Below are 21,211 nucleotides of genomic sequence, written 5' to 3'. Positions count from 1 at the left end.
GCCTTATGCAATATGCTTGCCTGATGTCACGGTGTTAAGTATGTCATTAAAAATAATTGCGAGCCCCTTTGCTCGATTTACTCCTTTATAATAGAAAATCATTGTACGTCCAGTCGGGGCCTAACTCACTCCTCGGCGTCTGAATGGAGGCACCCCATGCTTCTGGCATTTCGTCCTTTCTCTGTATTCAAGTCACATTTGAACGAATTTTAAGGCGAAAGTTAACACAAGGATCTGTTGTAGCATGACGAATTATATGGAAAACAGTCCGCAAATATATGAAGGTTGCCATCAGCACCATGAACTTTGTGCTGCTTGGCGTTACGGTTTTCCATGAGGGTTGGATGCAGTTTCGATGACATTACTTTGCATCTTTCGATTGAAAAACGAAACAAGCGTTGTCGATAGTACAAAAGAAATAGTGACATAGGAGGAAGGGAAAGTTTTTGTTAACTGAGACGTTGTTAAGTGTGCTCATACCAAAGAGATTTGTTTATTTTGAAACTGCTGCAAGCTTCCAATGCGGGATAGTTGCATAGCCTCATATACATTTTCAAACAATTTCGAAATTACCTCTCAGGAGGAACAATTGCGACACATTATAACGTGTCTTTTGCAAAGGTGAAAACGTATCCGAGAGCCGAAGTGTACCTTCGTTATTCGAGCAGAATAAACCTTTTGATTCCTTCTGTCATCCTCAAAGAACCTTAGGAAGCGGCGAAACATCAAAGCCATCGTTATTGCAGTGCTGAACTAACCCTATCATGGCGCACTAACAACACTAAACAAACAAGTAAGTATTGAAATATATTCCATTCTATGGTTTGAAACTCGTAGCAAATAGCGCTAGAGTCGTGGTTCAGAGGTTGAAAGGATAAAACCGTGACGAGAGGGTGGAATGAGGACGATATCGTGTCGTTAAGCTCTATAATTGCGGTCTATAGACTGGAGTGTTTGGTGGCGTTTTGAAGTGGTGACACTATAACACCCGACAATAAAAGGCTGAATAATGAATGGCTTGGAGTGGATCGTAAAGTGTAAAGTGTTTCCTTAGAATACTTGTGCATGGAATTGCATACGTAGATGATTACAAGACGACGTTGTTGGCACTGTTGTCGACGGTGTAATATTCTAAATTCTGCATCGGAAACTGCAATAAAGTGCTACTACATGGTGGCTGAAGTCAAATGTGCCAACGAAAACAATGTTATTCAGGGTGGATTGACTTTTCACACAAAGCGGTCGGGATTCAACAGAAAGGACTTTTTAGCTGTGAAAGGGGAATCAGTTGCAGTTGAGAGCACCCAGTTTAGTCATTCCGGTGGTAGCTTCCGTTATCCACGTTGGGTGCGAACGAATATTATGTTCACCTCAAACCTTATGTCACTCTTTTGGCCATTGAACAAATTCATCATGGCTGCTAATGTGCAATTTATATAGAGAAAGCTCATTCATTTAGGGTTTTTTCGAACGATGAATAATGAGGGTAGATACATTTGCAGCCTTCAACCACACTACGGATATTTTAAATATCACTATCAAACAAAAATTATTTAGGTAGTTACCGTTTTGTTTTCGTTGACTGATAACAAGTGGTTTTGGACCAGTTACAAATAATTCTTGCACTTGAAGTATTTATACATTGTTATAGCGATGTTTGCTGAACCTTCTTCTTTTTCTTTTTCTTCAGCCTTTGTCCTGTTCACAAGCGGGGTCAGTTCGTCGTGATCGATTCCCCCATTTTGTTTTATCAAAAGCCTGATCTAGATGCAATCGCGACGCCTTCAAAACCTCGTCTAGCCTATCAAGCTACCGTTGTTTCGGCCGGCCTTTTGGTCGCTTACCTTTGACTTCGATGTTGAAACCAGTCTTGGCAAGTGAATTCGATTCGATATCATTATTGAGTTCAGTACTTCTTCTTCAATGGCGCGATAGGCCAAATAGACCCTTACAGTCCAGGATACATTTCCTCCAGTCATCTTGATGCTTCGGTCGCGTCGTCCAGTTGCAAAATTTCAGGTTTTTATTGGCCTCGTCCACTGACTCCCCTCACCGTTTACATGGCTTTCCCGCTGGACGACGTTCTTCGGATGTACCTTTGAATACTCTGTTAGGTGTTCACTTGTCGTCCATCCATTCTACGTGAAAGACGCACTGCAATTTAGTAGTTCATTTGGAATACCATCGATTCCCGGGACCTTGTTCTGTTTTTGGCCACGTGGGGCTGCTTTCCCTTGTTCAATAGAAGAAGGTTAGACTGGTCTGTTGTTTTCGTCGAAGCTGTACTTCTCGCTGGCGCTTCCACTGGTCTGTCGCCTGTCGTCTGTCGTCTATCATCTGCCGTCTGTCGTCTGTCGTCTGTCCTCTGTTGTCTGTCGTCTGTTGTCTGTTGTCTGTCGTCTGGCGTCTGTCGTCTGCCGTCAGTCCTCTGGCCTCTGTTCTCTGTCGTCTGACGTCTGTCGTGTGTCGTCTGCCGTCCGTCGTCTGCCGTCTGTCGTGTCTGTCATCTGTCATCTGTCGTCTGTCGTCTGTTGTCTGTCATCTGGCGTCTGTCGTCTGCCGTCAGTCCTCTGGCCTCTGTCGTCTGTTCTCTGTCGTCTGTCGTCTGCCGTCAGTCCTCTGTCCTCTGTCGTCTGTCGTCTGTCTTAAAATATTCCATTCACCTTTTCTTGATATCTTCGGGGTTACCTAGGATGTTTCCCTCATCATCCTTACAGAGACTTGTCTGCGGCCTATAGCGTCGTACGTAATTTTCTTTTCTGCGGACGTTTTTATGCCATCTTTTACCATCTTGACCACGTTATTTTGGCGCCGAGTTTGGCTAGTGATGTAGTAGTGTATACAGCCGTTGTTCGTCTGTCTCTAAATTTATCAATCTTGAATTTCTAAAAGTTGCTCCGCTTCGCGTGATCGCTATCGAAACTTCGTCCTCACTAATATGTTGTCATAATTAAAATTGGCCCCCGTAATGCTGGTTGCAGCCTGTTTTTCGATAAGAACATTGTCAATTTGATTGGATGTACGACCATCTACCGGTGCCGATGTCTTTTTGTGAATGTCGCGATGTGGGAAGCAATTAGAGCCTACCTTCATATTTCTACTGCTAGCGAAATCAATAAGACACTGCCCGTCGTCATTCGTGTCTTCATGGAGGCTGTGCCTTCCAGTTGCTCCACGATAAGCATCCTCCGTTTAACCTGGGCGGAAACGTCTAGGAAACGGAGAATGGAAATAGACTTCGAGCTCCGGGAAGAGCACGTTGAAAAGTGTCTGCGTTACGTGTATTATAGGACGCAGAACGGCAGGTGATGTCGTTTGAGGTTGAGCAGTCAATCAGACCCGAGGAAAGTTTAAAAAATATGCGTAATTTCCGATAAGATCTACGCTATTGTAGGAAGAAGTGATTCAAAAAACGGAGGCGGGAGGGATAGTCCACTCGAGAGAAGCTTTTCTCAAAGAAGAGGAAACGGATGAATTTACGATGCGCATTTTCAAGGGTAAGACGATCACAGTTGCGGGAAGGTGAACAGATCCCGCAGTAGTAGGTAGGGTAGGTATCAGTGGCCGCTCCGAGGAGCCCAATTAGCGCTTTGGTGCGCCGTTTTGATGCCACAAACTCCTAAGACCGTGACTGTTGTTATAGGAACAGGGAAGCGGAGTCCAGCTGGCTCGTATCTTCTTGATCTACTTGAGAAAATTTCTCACGAGGGAATTGAAGAAAGCTAAGGAGGGTTGAATGGAATCAAAGAGATAGATCCCTGCTGAACGACAGAGAAAGGGGGGACGTTCAAGCATTTAGTAACAAAGTTGGTAAAGTACAGCAAGTTGGAGGCAGTGGATCTACGCTTGACAAAACCATGTTGCTCCTTCACTATGTGGTGGTCAAAGTGGGTGAACAACTAATTGTTGACATTTCTTTCCAAAATTTTGGAACAGGAGGAGAGGAGGGAAATGGGACCGTAATTTTCGACAAGCGTACGATCGCCACTTTTGTAAATGGAAGCTGGAAAATGATTAACTTCGTTGCTTTTGTTGAAAACAACGGATAGGGGAAGGGAGATGGACTGACCAGTTTCAAGCAAAAGATAGTTGGGAGGAATTAGTTGAAGAGCCAGAGATTTTAATGAATGGAGGGGATAGTTGGCAGCATAGCGGGAGTTGCGAATGTGGGGTCAGAAATGTTTGGGCTTTCCGCGCTCCAGTGAGTCTTCAACACTGGTCAAATATTCGTTTCCGGGCGAACGTATTACGGATTTAGCCGATCGACGCAAATCTACAGTCTGTTACATAAGAGCAGCGTGGTCACTGTTAAATAATAACAACAATTGATTTTTCGAAAATTCGCAAATTTATTGATAATTTGGTCGTCAATACTCAATGCAAATACCTCAGTAGCAAGTCCAATCTCCTGCATTGTCAATTATGGCCTGGCACCGTCGGGGCATACTTTCCACTAGTTTTTCTGCATATTCTACCGGAAAAGACCTCCAAATTTTCCGAATTTGTCGAGAAAGTTGATCTAAATTACATGGCTTGCGTCTGCGAAGCTGCATTTTCATCAGAGCCCACACATTTTCCATGGGATTTGTATCCGGTGACTGAGATGGCCAATCTAAAGTGACAACTCCGTTTTGCGCCTTCCACTCGCTACACGCTTGACTCCGATGTTTCGGATCGTTGTAATCTTGAAGGATCCAGCTTTCATTTTTCTTGATATACCATTGCTTAGCAGATGGTAACAAAGCCTTTTGATATATTTTATTCATTTTTTCGGCATTTAAATTCTCGGTAAATAAAAACAAAGTACCGAAACCTTTGTTTGAGAAGCGCCCCCAAGCATGGACCTTGACGGGGTGTTTAACAGTCCGTTGAAGCATCCTACTGGCGGAGGTTGTCCAGGCGTGTTTGATGCTCGGAAATGCCCAGAAGGTGGATTCATCAGAAAAAATTACGTTGCTCCAATCGCGGTCCAAGTTTTCCTTCGCCCATTTCACTCGTTTTTCAACGTGTTTTGCACTCAACATTGGTTTTTCCAAAGTACTGCGATATTCCAGTTTATTGGCAAGCAAGTAAGATATGTCAACACCTTTTGCTTTCAATTTCACAGCAGCTCCACGTAAAGTGAAAGTTGGATCGTTCGAGAACAATGCGAGAATTTTTTTTTCGCCTTTTCTTGAGACTTTGCTTGCACTTCCGCGATCAGGAAAATCATCAACGTTACTGACCTTTTTATAGCGATTTATCCACTTGCTAACGAACTGCTTCGACTTTCCCATATATTTCGCAGCAGCAGTTTGCGTTCATTTGGGTCCTTTTTCATGCAAACATAGAAAAATGAGGCAATTTGAGAGGCGTAAACAGCACTCATTTCGAAAAACCACTCAATTGAAGACTAAATTTGACAGAGAGTCAGCTCTTTTGCTTTTTACAAAAAGCATGAAGAATTGAGGTGCCCTCTATGTCATAGAAAAAGAAACAAGACGCTCTGATTTTTTATCTACGTGTAACAGTGACCACGCTCTTATGTAACAGACTGTATGAAAAAACCAAGTTAGCATCGAGTCTAGAAGACAGGAACAGGTACTACTTCCCCCCATTCAGTGGTGAACCAGAACGGGGAAAGAGCGTAAACACTTAGGAGAAAAAGGGGTGTAGCTGGGAAGAAGATCAGATAAACTGATATAGAAGGTCTTGAGTGCTTGGTGACACATTAATGAAGAGGGGAGGGGAACCCAGTTGATTGCCGCCAGGACTGGGTTTAGACCTTGGCAGGGTTGTGCACAATAGGGGAATGGATATTTGAGTACCGAACTCGTGAGTAGGATGATGGGGCAAGATCAAGAATGCGATCTAAGTGGTTTCTTAAAAGGCAGAGGTACATGAAAGTGCACAAAAAAAAAAAGGGAAGGAAGTGAAAGCCGAGAGTAGTAGGCCTGAAGAGCATAGGAAGATTCAAGTTGCCACAGAGGATGAAAGGAAGTGAGGGGAACAAAAACGTTAGGACGTCTGATAATCTATCAAAGAAATCATCATACAGGGAAGGGGGTGAGTCATGGAAAATATACACAGGTAATGACAGAGGGCATACGTTTGACGGAATGGCTCGTATGGCGAGAGAATCGTAAATGGAGGAGGAGTAGAAAAAGGTGATTTCGGCACGGAGCTAATAGGGCACCTTCGCCTGTTTTCTTGCCAAGTCCAGCACAGTCTCTGTCACAACGAAAGTCAGAGTAACCTTCATTCATTCACTCATTCATGTAGTTAGCGGTAGCTTCAAACTTGATTTCAGTATGACTAGCAAGAATAGAAGTTAGCCTGATAGAGTACGCTATTATTCTTGTGGATCTGTTTACTTAAACTCCTTTCCATTTCACGAAGAGTTTCGCAGAGCCACGCAACAATTCTTTTTCGTGTCAACTTACTTCTGTGTATTTGTCCAATTTGCAGTTTTGAGAGTAACGTCGTCTAGTTGCTGTACACTTTCAAGCCTAACTCTCAGCGTCATTGCTTGAAGATCGCTTCAGATCAACTAACCCAATAAATTTCGACAACAGCAGAATGCGATTATTTCTGTGACTTAAAGTGTTCATTAGATGCAGAAGAACCTGTGCATACAGCTGAGATCTTAATACCGATGGCATCTCGGTTTTATTAGCACATAATATAGAAGAAAAATTGACTATATTTTCGAATATATGTTACCAGCCATTTTCTTAAGAGCTTTTACCTGAAAACAGTGAAGCAACCAGAGTAAGTCTTTTAATGTTGAAGAAATGATTCTTCTTGCATTGCTTAAAGGATAATTTCAAATTATTACTGATATTTCTATAGAAGTTTTTCCTTTTGCTTTAACCTACGGGTAATAAACCTTGTCTTTCCTGGTTCTCTCTTCCATTAACGTTCAATAACAATTCATTCAATTCCAAAACTGTTCCGTAGCGAACCCTGCGCTCAATATTTATAATTTCTTTCACCTCTCACGGCTCGTTAAATCCACCCTTCCAAATTGGTAGTAAAAGTTTCAGCAAATTGTTCAATTGTCTTGAAACTGATATCCTTTTAGTTCTTTGTATTTTACGACCGTAACAGAAAAAATCTCCCTTACCAGTTGGTAATAATTTGGCAAGATTCTAATCAATTTGCCATAAAACGATTTTCCTCTCCAGAAAAAAAAGAGAAATCGACATCCACTTGCAAAAAGGGATATATTAAGGTTCTTTTAATCGAGACACATCCTAGACTTCCAAAGGTATTTTACCTTTGGTATGATGCTGTCGGATCAGGTCACAGTTGTAGAGTGGAGTACATTGGCTCACAAATAAGTACAGTGGATTACATACGCCGTATGTTTCTCTGGGAGTATATTCTTGTCCCCGGTTCCTTTGAAAATAACCAGTCAAGGATCTATATCCCATTTATCGTAATAAGTTACGTCGCCAATCAACTGTAGTTGAAAGAAATTAACCTGTCAACTGGATTACTAAGAGAGTAGTCTCTGGGTAAATGAACACGGGAGAAAATATGTTCAAGAAGGGATCGGAGCTTAAGGCCAGTCCAGTTTTGTACACATCCGATTGCGAGTTGGTCAGAACATTGAAAATATCAAATAAGAAGGTAACGCAACGATTACGATAAACCAAATCGGATTACATATGTCCGATTTCAGGATGGACTTGCGGTCTTGTGGCTGAATATCTGAGTGGGGGATGCGCAGATGGTATGGACGGGGTTCATTTTATTGGTAGAAAGAGAGGTAGATTGAAGAGAAATAATGTGGAGACAGGTCGTTTCGGGAGTCTAAACCCAATTAAATTGGATTTGTTAGGGTTTTATTTCACTTGAAGGTTCCTATGAAGAAACACGTTACTTCCGAGTTTTGTAGACACTTTGAAATGTGTAAACTGCTGAAGGGATTGGGTATAAAGTAGTTCGATTATTTGATCGAACGTTGAAGGTGCATTAATTGCATTTCTTCTAATTCAATTTCATATCCATCAGATTATACTAGCACGAAATTTACACTTAAACCGAAATATTATGTAAATTCCCTATTTTAAAGGCAACTCATTGCTGGCCCACTCCCCAATCCTGTAGACGACGAAAATTAGATTTTAAGCTCCATTGCATCCTGCCTGCAAAATCGAATCCAGATACGAGAAGTCAAGCTTCATCGGCGAAAAAAAAAAAACTTTTGAAAGTAATCTTCATGCTAAGCAATCAATTATCCAAACCACTCAAGCCAAACTCCTTTTTTAATTACGACAACAAAAGGACGCTGGTGTTAGTGGCATGATAGTGTGATGCAAATTCTGTTTGAAGAGACCAGAGAAAAAGGAAGCCAACAACAACAACGGCAACGACAGCCAACCAACGCCAGCTCGTGAAAAACTAATTTGAACTCTTGACTTGCTAAGTCAGACCAAGTGAAAAACACTGGAAAATTTTAGAAAGTTTCAAGTGGAGTTGTCGTCGTAAAGGTTGGAATTTTCATTGCATATTTCCTTGAAATCAAATAAATACGGGATGAGGAGAAGATAGGAATTCCAGGGAAACATGCGGAAACAGTTTGAGGAGAAAATAAGTCAGGAACGTTGTTTTCCCTCGACCATTTGATTTGCTTATGCGTTTTCCTATTCTGAATATATTTCCGGGAATTATATTTTGCTGTTGGCTAGCCCCCAAAGTTGATTTTTTTGAGTAACCGTGGAATATCAGCCTGTGCTCTTTAGAATTTACTAATGTAGTCTTGGAAATGAAGTTTTAATTATCCTAATAGCCCGGAGAAGCTGCTTTTTGAGACGGCAAAGAGACAGGGCATTGCAGGAAGATGATGTCAATAATTTGATTAATTTGACTCTATGACGTCAGGTACGGCTTAACTGGAAGACCGTTTGATTAAATTGTTGTCTCCTGCTTGACAATGATTAATTGTTGAGCTATAGGTTACAGCATTCAGATTATCGGACTTGCACAAAAAGAACGGGGATAAAGCAGAATTTGACAGCTGTTGTTTAAAGGGGACTATTTGACCTTTTAATGATTTTAGTGTATCTTTAGAATACAGTCCTTTGTAGTCATCCGCAATTTTTGGAAGTAAAAAGTTACTTCCCATTTACTTCGTTGAAGGAAACCCAATTTATGAGACGAAAGAAAACCGTATATGCGAAGATGCGTCTGAAATGTGACTCAACTTACCCTTGGGCCTACGCTAAAATTTTCTATGTGTCAAATCCTGTCTGCAAATCCAGAGAGCCTTGAACCGAACTATATAGGTTCGCCAAGTTCCTGAATATTTAATCGGGCACTTAAAATTTTTCTGACCCAATTACCCGTCTTTACCACTAAGTAAACTCTTTAATTTCTTCCCACTCAATCGATCTCCTTGAATTTGCGGTTGAAACAACTTTCCCCGAGAAATCCACTTTTTTTTTTAATTAACCGCCCAATTTTCTCGATAAAATATGTAAATCCACTGGAATTTATTAAAGCATGGAAATTAGGCTGCAAGCGAGTGTTAAAAATCAATTGACTTTTCCTCTTCCGAATTTCGTTCAACACAGCAAGTCAAGACAACGCACGTTGAAAGCAGAAAGTTATTTCCCATAATAAACCCTTGCCGAACTGACGTTAACCCTTTCATTCGCACCCTGCGGCAACAAATTCGACTCTGGAAACCGACGCGGAGTCGCGTACTAATATCTACAATCTAATAACTCTCCTGCGTCTGTCCTCGCCTACATTAATTGAGAGCAAATGATAAAATTTTTTTTCGGAAGACGAAAAGGAACAAGTGAAAAAATACTTCACCCGTTTCTGTATTAAAACTGGGAGTTAATGGCTGTGTGGTGGTCCTGAATTTATTTAATTAATTAAACCTTCAGAAGTCTTTTTTCGGGTATTCCACAAAAATGTTGGGTAGACACTTTTTTGGGGATATCTCTGACCGTTGTCCGGTTAAGAGTCAAGTCGACATGCAAAGGACCTTATGTTATGGTAACGTCAAACAGTAGCCTTACATTTTTCTGGAGGTTTTGGACAAAGTTTTCCCAAAGGTAAGGTAGTTGAAACATTGTTTTTGTAATCCCTGGAACGGTTAAAATTGCCCATATTATAGCTCCGAGGGATGCAACTAGAATTGATCCTTAGAAATTTGTAGATATTTGGTAATCTTTTGGAAATATTTATATTTGGAGTTATTGGTATCTCTAACCGAAGGAAAATTTCCCGAAAGCAAAAATATCCTTGAATAAATGGGTCAAAAGATCTACTTCTCCCTAAAATCTGTTGCCAATAAAAACGGGTTAAATATGTGACACGGAAAATGAAGGGCGGAAGATTTGTCTTCTCACCGAGTTCATGCCCCAGGCAAAATACTGTCTAATGCGGGAGTGAAAGCAACTAGACCGAAACGAACCTGGGTGAAACTTTATAATAACTCGGGTGAAAGTATTTGCAAGGTAATTAATTCGCGAAAAAGCTTCATCATGTCTTACATTATAAGTTAGAAGGATCGGCGTGAAAGGACGGGGCTAAAATAACTTTTTGGTTGTTCATGGCGATTTGTTCGTGTTGCGCTTGAAAGAAAAGTTCCTATGGAATTCCTGGAAAATGCAAAATGACGACCAGAGTAAGATTTCGAATGTCGATGGAGAGTGAATTGGAATTGACAGATTTCACAACGAGTTTTATCTTTTCAATCGAAAGATAAACTAAAGAAATTTATTATGGTTGAGAATGATAAGTATACAAATCCAACTTAATGTTGTGATACCATCTTACCAGTTAGCCGTAAGGTACATTAAGTTCGTAAAACCAGAGGTGAAGCCTACAGGAATCATTCCATTCTGACTTCAAGTAAAGGTCGGGAACTATTGACATAATCCCAGCATGTTATATACCTACTTATTTTTGAAAAAAAGTCCTGTCGTCTTCCTAGACAAATTATTATCCAGATCGATCCGAAGGATTTCACTCGGTAAAATCTATAGTAGTAAGTAGCAATTGCGTAAGATTATTTCCTACTTGCATGACTCGGGCTACCTCGTTCTTTAACTTGGAGTAAAGGCTTCTGCTTCAACTAATCCTGCTGTGTCATTTCTTTTATCATTCGACAGAGGTGGCGACGAAATAGATGGGCCAGTAACCCTGTCTGTTGAGTTAACACGAAACAGCCAAAGGAGAACCTCCTAGGAGTGCCATCGGGAAACAGTGTATTCACATCAACTTACTTGTCGTGGATGCCCCAGACGAATGCCTAGGTCAATCAAAACGGAGTCTTCAAGCAACTCACCTGAAGTGGCATGTGTGTGTGTAGTGGGGGAGAAGCTACAGCTTCTGAGAACTCAAGCCGTGTTGGCCCATTGTACTCGCCGACCCTATCTAACGGAATATTCCGACTTCGTTAACGTATCACAGGATTTCCGTTAGTGGATGTGATGCTACCCGTCGCAACTGGAGAACATCGGCGCCAAAGATCTGATGCCTGATGCGTCCCTAGGCGGGGCATTCACATAGGAAGTGGTCCGTGGATTCCGCTTCCTCATTACAGGAGGGACCTGTATCATCTTGAATAATTCCTATTCTGAACATATGCCCAGCTAGTGAATTATGACCTGTCAGAATGCCCACAATACCCCTGCAAATCCTCCTGCTTTTGCGGAACGCACGTTCAGTTCTGGCAGGAAAAGTTTGGTGTGTCGAGCAGCATTTTGGCTCTGCCACCTGTCATTGTGGGAAGCTTGTTCTCAGACTTAGTCATTGCTACTGATACTCCAATTGTTGGTTCCGGTCCCGTTATAGGGGAGATTGACCCCTCTTTCGCTAAAGCATCCGAGATTTCATTTCCCTCTACACCACTGCTCAACGCCCTCAATACAGCTTCGCTATCACTGCAGATTGCGATACGCTTGTCCTTCAGCCGCCCGTCAATCACCCAGTTTGCCGCCCTTGGGATCGCATAAACTTCAGCTTGAGAAACCGTTGCATATTGCCCCAAAGGAAAAGCCCACTTCTCGTTTTTATTCGAGAGGTAGACTCCGGCTCCCGAACCCTCTTCTGTTTTTGGGCTATCGGTGTAGAAGACTTCCGTATATTCCGCCATGCATTCCTCTGGGATTTCCCAGTTCCTTCTACGCTTCAGGGTGACTTCATATCTTCTACCAAACAGATGTATGGGGAGACAAGAATCGAAAAGCATGGTAAGAACTGGATTCAGTAGTCCCAGTAGCTCTTCCAGTGCTCTGTGCCCCCCACATCCGTTGTTTCCCCATAGACCTAATCGAATTAGTCTATGAGCTGGTCTCACTGCACGGCTTTGAATAAATATATCCAAGGGCTGCAAATTGAGTAGTGCATTTAGAGCTGCGACGGATGTCGTGCATGGCAAAGTCCATCCAGTTTTGTCCTTTTTGTGAATAATGCCATTGTCGTTTTATTCGGATTAACTGATAAGCCATGTTTGAGGCCCCAACTGTCTATCAAATCAACGGCACGTTGTATATTTCAACACACCGTTCCAAGATCCCGATCAACAGGAAGTACAGCCACGTCATCAGCATAAGCTTGAGCGTGTATTGGCAAATTTTGCAGTTCACTTAGTAGTGAGTCGATCAGGATACTCCACAGGAGTAGCGAAAGCATACCTCCTTGGAGGCAGCATTTCGTTGCTTCTGCAGTCAGATAGCGACCGATACCCACCTCAGTGCACAGTAATCTCTGCGTTAGCATAGCATGAATTCACTTAATTAAACATGAACACCATGCGCTGTGGCGGCAACACAAAGTTTTTGAAAAGGCGCACAATCAAAAGCCCCTTCAATGTCCACGAACACCCCCATCGTGTACTCACCATTCAAAGTTGCATCCGCTATCTTTGTGACCAAAGAATGACGAGCAGACTCGCAGGACTTTCCACGCTGGTGAGCATATTGGTTTTCACTAATTTGGTGCGACCTAAGTGCGTTTCCACGAATGTGATACTCCATCAGTCTCTCCAAACCATTTAGCACAAATGAAGTCAAACTGATTTGTCTGAAGTTCTTTGGATTAGAATAGTCATCTTTCCCAGGTTTCGGTATGAATACTACCTTAACTTGTTGCCAAGAAGAAGGCACGTAGCCCAGAGCAAGACATCCTCGAAAAATATTTCTTAGAGGTCGCTCTAAATGCTTCATACCCTCCTTTAGCATTGCCGGATAGATGCCATCCATGCTAGGTGCTTTGAAATGTTCAAAGGACAGTATGGCAGCTCTCACCTTTTCATGGGTAAGAGCCGCTTTTGCAGTGTCCCAGTTCACCTTGCAGCACTTGCGTGTTGGAGGGGTTGCATGAACTGCCACTTTTCTTACCCGTTCACCAGGGTGGTGTACTTCCAGGAGGGTCTGTACTGAATCCAGTCTGGAGCTCGTGAAAGTACCGTCGGGTTTTCTAAGAGAGTCCACCTTGGCCGATTCATCCCTTTTAAGGACTCTGCACAGCATTGAATTCCCTCTTTCACCTTCCAGTTCCTCACAGTACGCTCTAAAGGAGTCTTGTTTCGACCACCTAACGAGTCTCTTATATTCACGCTGTGGGTTCCTGAAATTTAATCAGTCTTCGTTCTTATTGCTTTTGCAAGCACGGTTTAGAAGTCGCCTGGTTGATTAGATCAGTTTTTGCAGTTCCCGGTTCCACCAAGAAACCGTTTTACCACGTTGGCCTCGGGAAATAGGACAAGCCTCCTCATAGCACTCTAAAAGTGTGCAGTTCAGAGTTTTAAATTCATCTTCCAGCGTCCTTAGTCGCCTAGGGAACTGTACTTTATTGCCTAGAAGTTAATTGAACTTCCAATCCGTTTTCCTAAGATTCTGTCTTTGTACTACAGACTGTTCACCCGCAATAGTCAGTTTGAATTCTATTTATCAGTGATCTGACAGTGAGACCTCCTCTAGCACTCGCCAGTGTGTAATCAACTCTAAAACTTTTGCGGTGCAGATTGTTAGGTTAATTACTTCGCTTCTTCTCGGTCCCACGAATGTAGGGCCCTACGTTTGCAGTCATAAGACCAGCTGATGTGATGAAATGAAATAGCTTCTCTCCTCTAGGATTGCATTTGCTACTCCCCCAACAAATATGTTGAGTGTTCGCATCGCAACCTTGGGTTGGGTAGTGTGCATTGAATTAATGTTAGCAGACCGCGTTGCCCCGAGCAAGCACTCATCTGTTCGTGAGTTCCAGGATCAGCTAAGCATAGCTCAGACCTCAGGGAACTGGAGTAGGGCCTGTGTCTCCGAGGGTCCACCCATTCTTGACTATTGCGGCCTGCCCTTGCACAGTCAGAATCGCTAATCCCGAGCAGGTGGATTTGCACACGAACCGAGTAGAAGTGCAGTCTACCGTCCTAGCTAGGGCCAAAGAAGAAATGCGTGGTGAAGTGTACGCGGGCGGCAACGTTCTTCTTCTTTTTCTTCAACCTTTGTCCCGTTCACAATCGGCAACGTTCTTTTAGAGGAAATTCAGTAAACGCATCAAAAACGGGCTGTCCTTCTACAGGCGAATAGGGAGAGCAACGGAAGGTGCTTGGAAAACAAAAACAACCGCACTTCCCGCTCTGTTCCCAGGACCAAAAAAAAGAAAGCAAGGAAGGATAAAAGGAAACAACACACGAAGGTACGTCCTCGGTAACCCTTGTTTCTGGCCTGAAGGTGTATTCATCAAGCCATACAAGCATTCCAATTCGGGAGTAAATTTCAGGGTAACCCGCCTGTCTCGCCGAGCTATATAACTGGATCCATATTTACAGTCCATCTGTTTTATCAGAATATTAGGGGTTTAAGCACCAAGCTGGGGGCCTTCAATTTATCAGCGCTGGCTCAGCAACACCCTGCCAATTGTATCTCCGAAACCTGGCTGGACGATGCCATATCAAACTGCGAGCTCTCCAAAGGGTAATCCACTTTCTGCTCTGACAGGGACCGGGATGCATCTCGTAAGTCCACCGGCAGTGGGGTCCTAATTGCAATAAAAGATACATTCCCCGCCGAAGTCACCTTCTCATCCTCCAGCTTTCCTTTTGACTGTGTTGCTCTTCGTGTCTCCACGCCCAACTTCATCTTGTGTATATGTCCCCTGTACTTACCCTTCTCATCTGTATGAAGATTTGTTTCACAGTTTGTCTGAACTCTTTACCGTCAGATTTCCTTCCCTCCCTCTGCGAAGATTTGAACCTCCTCATGCTCCACTGGCCTAATCATCCGAGCGTCCCAATTCCTTCCAACAACCTCTACTGCATTTCCCATGTCCTCATCCATGAAAAATCTCATCTCATCCCGCAGAATATTCGTCTGTTTTCCATTTAGCACCTTGGCTCGTTTGCGGTGTCCGGTTTCATAGATTCGATCACTCGAACTGGCATCAAGTCAGTTCCGTTCACATCTCTGGCTTTCCTTTCTTCCGCCTGTTCTTTGGAGAGTGTAGGAGAAGTTACTAGCAGGTAGGATTCACTCTGTAGTCCCTTCACCAGTGCGAACCTCCATACGGGGGTTCCGCCCCTGTATACACTGTCCTCCGCGCGCAGTTCCACTGTGGGAGAGCGCACCGAAGATGTTGCAATTTGTTCTATATTGTGTGGGCCGAAGACCACCATTGTTCTTCGCTCTCAAAACGAAGATGGGGCTCTACAGTTTCCTGATATGATGATATCTATGAAAAAGTGGTTCTTGCCACGAAATCTCATCAGAGGTTATTTGGTACCATGGGATCAGAGTTGGCACTCTCAGAGCTCATGTCCCATGAGAATTCCTGAGGCATTTTGTTTTCGGCCCGGTTATTCACGGTTCATCTCCTTGTGGGAATTTAATGGCAGTGGTGGTAGGGCTCTGATTGTAGTCTGAAGTGCCTACATGGCAGGTACTTACGATAAAGCAACAGGTTTTAACTGTCACTCGACTGAAAAGTTGATTCACATTTTTCTTGCAATTTTTCCGCATACAAAATAAAAGATACGTATCTTTTAAATTGTTATTTCCGATTTAATTTTCACAAAAATATTTATGCCTTGCTCTAAGGATTGTTCTTAATATCAAATTTAGTGATTTTAAAGAATTTTTTGAAATTTCGGAGGAAATATCCTTTTAATCTTTCAACTGGAATGACAGCATTCCAGCACTCTCTATAAATATCTAGTTTTTCCACTGTACAGGAACCATATGGCGTTCATTTCATTGTTGCTTGAAAGCTGGTTTATTATGCTAGAAACAAATGGAAAATGGATTTTGGCCTCTGTTTACAAATAATTTGTGAAAATTAATTTAGACTTAACGATAAATTAACGACCATAATGCATCGCGAAAAAGAGAAATTATGTTCCAGAAAAGAGAATAAACCCATAAAGAACGGATGAACTGCTTCGCTTTCTCCAAAGATCCTGTTCAAACCAAAGATGTAAACCCCCCAACTGTCTACCGTTCATCGTTTTCATTTCCGAATTGTCGGCATACAAAATACCGGAAAAATGATGCAAAAATTGAAATTAGAACGCAACATTTTGTGGTCGATGTTTACCGTCCACACTAACCAACCATTCTCTTTTTATCTTCATCTCATCTCATCATAATTATCCTAGACAAATTATTATTCCTTCCTTCTCATGAAGCGCGTAAAGATTTATAGCTGGTCGTAAAGTGTCGGGAAAAAAATTGAAGCGGGTTTACAAAGAATTTGAAAGGATTTCACTCCCTGCTTTTTTGTAATAAAAACCATACGGTTCGTTTAGTTCAACACTAAACATGCAGGCAAAAAGGATACGTCTGACGGTTGGTTCGTTTTGAACAAATGAACTCTGGGTTGGGAGGATATTGTGATGGAGAGAAAGTTACAAACTGTCGAAGAAAACCATTAAAATACATGTACATCTCCCAGGATATGATTCTGGAGGCCATAAAATTCAACCTTAATTAGTCCGAGTTAGAATAGATGATGCCCTCTCTCTTCAGGGCGCCATCCCATTCGCGAAATGCCAAGGTTTTCGGTGGGACGGTATTTATGTTCTTCCGATTTCAGCCACAGTATTTCATTTTGTTTACGTCAAAACACTGTTGCGCACAGTTTTTATTATTGGTACTTTGTGAGAAATTAGATGAGTCTGAGAAGTTCATTGACGAAACACGTGTTCCGAGTCCAATTCCAATTCCATTTGACCAACGACGAGGTGTCTGCCAGGATCTTGTTTCGTTGTAAATAAAATTGTAAAAATGTCATAAAAAAATCCAGAAGAAACCAATGTGGAAACCCGAAATGAAAGAAATAGGCAATGATGACAAATGCCAAGTAAAAGGACGCACTTTTCATAGAACCACGGATTTTAAATATCTTTTACTCAATCAACTATAAAAATAAGTAGAAAAGTTCTTAGTTTTAATTCTTAGTGAAATAGTCTGCTCTTGATCCTCGTATACTGGACACCTCAATACAAATCTACACTTTATCTCCCTTTTATCGATTTCAAAAAGGCTTTCGGTAACAGAGAGTGGTATCTGGGGGAGCTTTCTAACAGAAAATTCAGTAGGCACACAGCTAGTTACCGAAATACTGTATATGTTTTGTTTGGGGGTTAAGGGAGTCCTAAGTCCGCATCTAGTTGATGTCCGATCGGACCAATTGGGAAGAAATTTTCCTCTGCCCTGGACGAAACCGTCAGCCATATTTTTTTAAATCTTCGGGTATTTGGCTCAAAAATGTAGAGGATGCGGACTTCCTCAATCCTCAAACATAATAATTTCGTTTCGGTCTGGTTTGGGTCTGAATAGTTAAGTCGGATTTCACTTGGATATAATTCGCACTAATGTCGTGTTTGCGATTATACAAAAAGGAGCGATTACCACCTGTGAGGTGAGGCAGCGTCTGACGAGTTGCCTTTGCTCTGGACAAAACCGTCAGCCACTTTTTTTTACTGTATATGTGTTTCTTAACAATGAAACTTGTGGTTTCACTTTCACTTGACCAGTCCCAGAAAAAGCTTGACATATAATTGAGAAAGTGTAAGCTTCCCGGGAAATACGAGTCCTAACGAATTTGGATGGACTTTTACAGAATTGAAGTTGGTTAATCACCAGCAGTTATGCTGTGGTAAGAATTCCACTATCGTTTTGGGATGAGTGTAATACACGATGATATCTTTTGATATGAAGGCAAGAAGACCATCGCATTATTTCATATGGAAGTTGTTTAATAAGGGGTATCATCTTGGCATCATTGAATAGGCCTCTACCACCTTTAATGCCGGATTGGAGAAAATGTAGCCGGTGAGTGGTTGGTTTCGCCATTTTATTTTATCAAATGCCTGATTTGGATCAGTCGCGAGGCTTTTGACTCCGCATCTAGCGTATCAAACCACCGTTGTTTCGGCCGCCCTTTTGGTCGCTTCGACTTCGATGGCCAGACCAATCTTGGCAAGTAAATTCTCGGTGGCGCGAATTAAGTGACCAAGATCGATGCAATCCTATATCGATCGCGGATATCTTCATTTTGGATGTGATCAAAAGGTGTCGCACCACTAGTCCAACGCAACATCTTCGTCCACATTACTGCCGGGCGCCGTTCATTTTCTTTTAGAGTCAACCAACACTCAGAACCATAGAGAGCGACAGGACGAACGACATTGCGATAAATTTTAGATTGGAGACATTCGTTGATACGGCGATCACAAAAAACACACAAATTGTGGAACGCCACTTCATCCAGGTTATGTTAATGCGTGAAGCAATTTCACAACGCAGTTCTCCATTGACTGATACTGTTGACCCGAGATATTTAAATCGCTGTTCTGGGCAGGCCACTGACACTGATTGTGCCTGTTTCATGGGGATCGGTCATCAAAAACTCAGTTTTTTTCAGATTCAATCTGAGACTATGTTGCATGAGTCAGTGGTATAACGCTTCAATGATTAAAAGCATCCACTATAAGCATCCGGCAGCTAAAACTTTCACTGTGAGTTACGCTGCTATCAGTAGACAGCTTTATGTGATTTATGGTTTCGCTACGCCGGCAGAAATAAAAATTGTAGACATTTCCGCCGTGATCTTCTGCATGTCCATGCCTGAAAGCTATCCGATCTATAGAGTGTTAAGAAGACTGTTGAAATATTGCCGAACTGTATATTATATAAATAGTCGTGATGGTGTCAAAAGGCAAAACGAAACACGTTCGTTTGTGTTCGAAGAGATCTGGTTCGTCGATGGTATATCTTGTCCATTTTCTCACCTCATTTGTTGGAACACGCTTTTTTCACCATCTGCCATATCTGTTCTTAATTTTGCGGAGCGGATTTGAAACTGCTGATTGGGCGATAATCGCTCTAACAACGCAAATGTATTACGCGCCCATCGTCTTCTGATAGCGTTGATGACGGTCCAACCAGAGTTTTCGAACCCGCTACAAGCGCCTTTGCGGGAGCTTTTGCTTCACTTTGTAGTTTTGTTGAAAAAAAAATCTCATTAAAATCGGTTCACTGTCTGTTTGTCTGTCTGTCCGTCTGTCACTCCCACGCTTTTTCTCAGAAACAATTTTACCGATTCACATGAGATACGGTGGGAAAATGGGAACTCTAAACCTCCACACATATTGTAAATTACATTGTTGCACGTTGAACTTAAGGAGGACCCATACACATAAAGGATGGGTTGAAATTTTTATTTACCGAATATGGCCATGTGAGGTATCAAATCAAAGGTATCGAGTAGTACTTTTTGAACCAGATATTGGTTTTGACATTGATTACAAGGAAGAAAATTTAGGGGTCCGAAAACGTTTAATTATTTCTCAGAAACTACCCAATCTAAAAATCTGAACAAACAAAAAATCATGGTGGTGTACATGGTACGTAGCCATCAAAATACATCTTGTTACGATATCTGGTCAAACACTCCTTTAACCATGCATGACTCAAATGTCCTTATGAGCCTTGCGGGCCTGATTTTAGCAGCCAACTTCAGGGCTTTGTTCGGAATCCCGTCCAATCCCGGAGCCTTCTTGTCTCCAATTCGTCCGCAGATCTCCCGTCGTTCCTCTTCGGTCACCGTGGAGATTGTGAAGACGTCCTATTAAACCATTGGATGAGGTCCGCTTTCTTCTTCTTATGGGAAAAAAAATGCGATTATTTTGAACAAGAGTCGCGGGCAGGTCATTTGGGGTGATTTTTATCTACGAATCTTGTTCATTACAACCTTGCACGCAGCGCCCCATGGATTCGTATTTGCTTCAAGGCACAACTGCTTGTAGCAATTCCCCTTACTTTCCCGTATAGCCTTCTTAAGGCTACTTCGAAGATCGCGGTATTCTTTCACCGACTGCTGATGTTCTGGTTTCCCTCTGGTCCTTTCGCAAAGCCTCCTCGCTCGCAGACACGATGCTCTCAACAGCGCGATTTCTTGATTCCACCAGTAGTTTGGTGCGCCGTTCCTTTCGGGTCCTAACCTACTTTACATTGTTGCACAATGAACTTAAGGAGGACCCATATACGTAAAAGATTGGTTCAAATTTATACTTACCGAATATGTTCATGTTGGTATCAAATGAAAGGTCTCGAGTAGTACTTTTTGAAGAAAATATTGGCTTTGACATTGATTATAAGGGAGGGAAGTCCAGGGGTCCGAAGAAGGTTAATTATTTCTCAAAAACTACCGAGCCTAAAATCTAAAAAAAAAATCATGGTGGTGTACATGGTACCTAGGCATCAAAATATTAGGTTGTTGCAAATGAAATGTCGGATATTTGAGTAAAATTTCAAAAAACTATAACTTTTATGAAAATTAATTTTATTAGTCAAAATAAGAACCAGCAGCTTCAATGCACTTCTCCCAACGAGATACAAGAAATTCTTCAAAGGCACTTTTGACAGCTACTTCATTGCTGAATTGTTTCCCCGCCAAAAAGTGATCCAAATGCTTAAAAAAGTGGTAGTCGGTTGGCGAGAGGTCGGGTGAATATGGTGGATGAGGAAGAGTCTCATATCGTAATTCATTTAATTTTTGGACCGTCATTCTGGAAACATGAGGTCGGGCGTTATCATGGAGCAGTATCACTCCATCTCTGTTGACCAATCTAGGCCGCTGAACACGTAATTTTTCGTGCATTTCATCAAGTTGGGCACAATATTTCTCTGCATTAATTGTTTCACCACGCTCCAAAAACGAATAATGAATAATTCCAGATGCAGACCACCAAACAGTTATCATT

General features: G+C 42.1%; 1 protein-coding gene across 14 annotated transcripts in view; it reads left to right on the top strand.

Annotated features, from left to right (window-relative positions):
- LOC119652655 (tyrosine-protein phosphatase Lar) overlaps positions 1-21,211 on the top strand; it is a 994,202-nt gene that overhangs the window by 248,325 nt on the left and 724,666 nt on the right. The window lies entirely within an intron of this gene.

Source organism: Hermetia illucens, chromosome 3, assembly GCF_905115235.1.
Source record: "Hermetia illucens chromosome 3, iHerIll2.2.curated.20191125, whole genome shotgun sequence".
Classification (NCBI taxonomy): Eukaryota; Metazoa; Arthropoda; class Insecta; order Diptera; family Stratiomyidae; genus Hermetia; species Hermetia illucens.
This window is presented reverse-complemented; position numbering and strand designations above follow the sequence as displayed.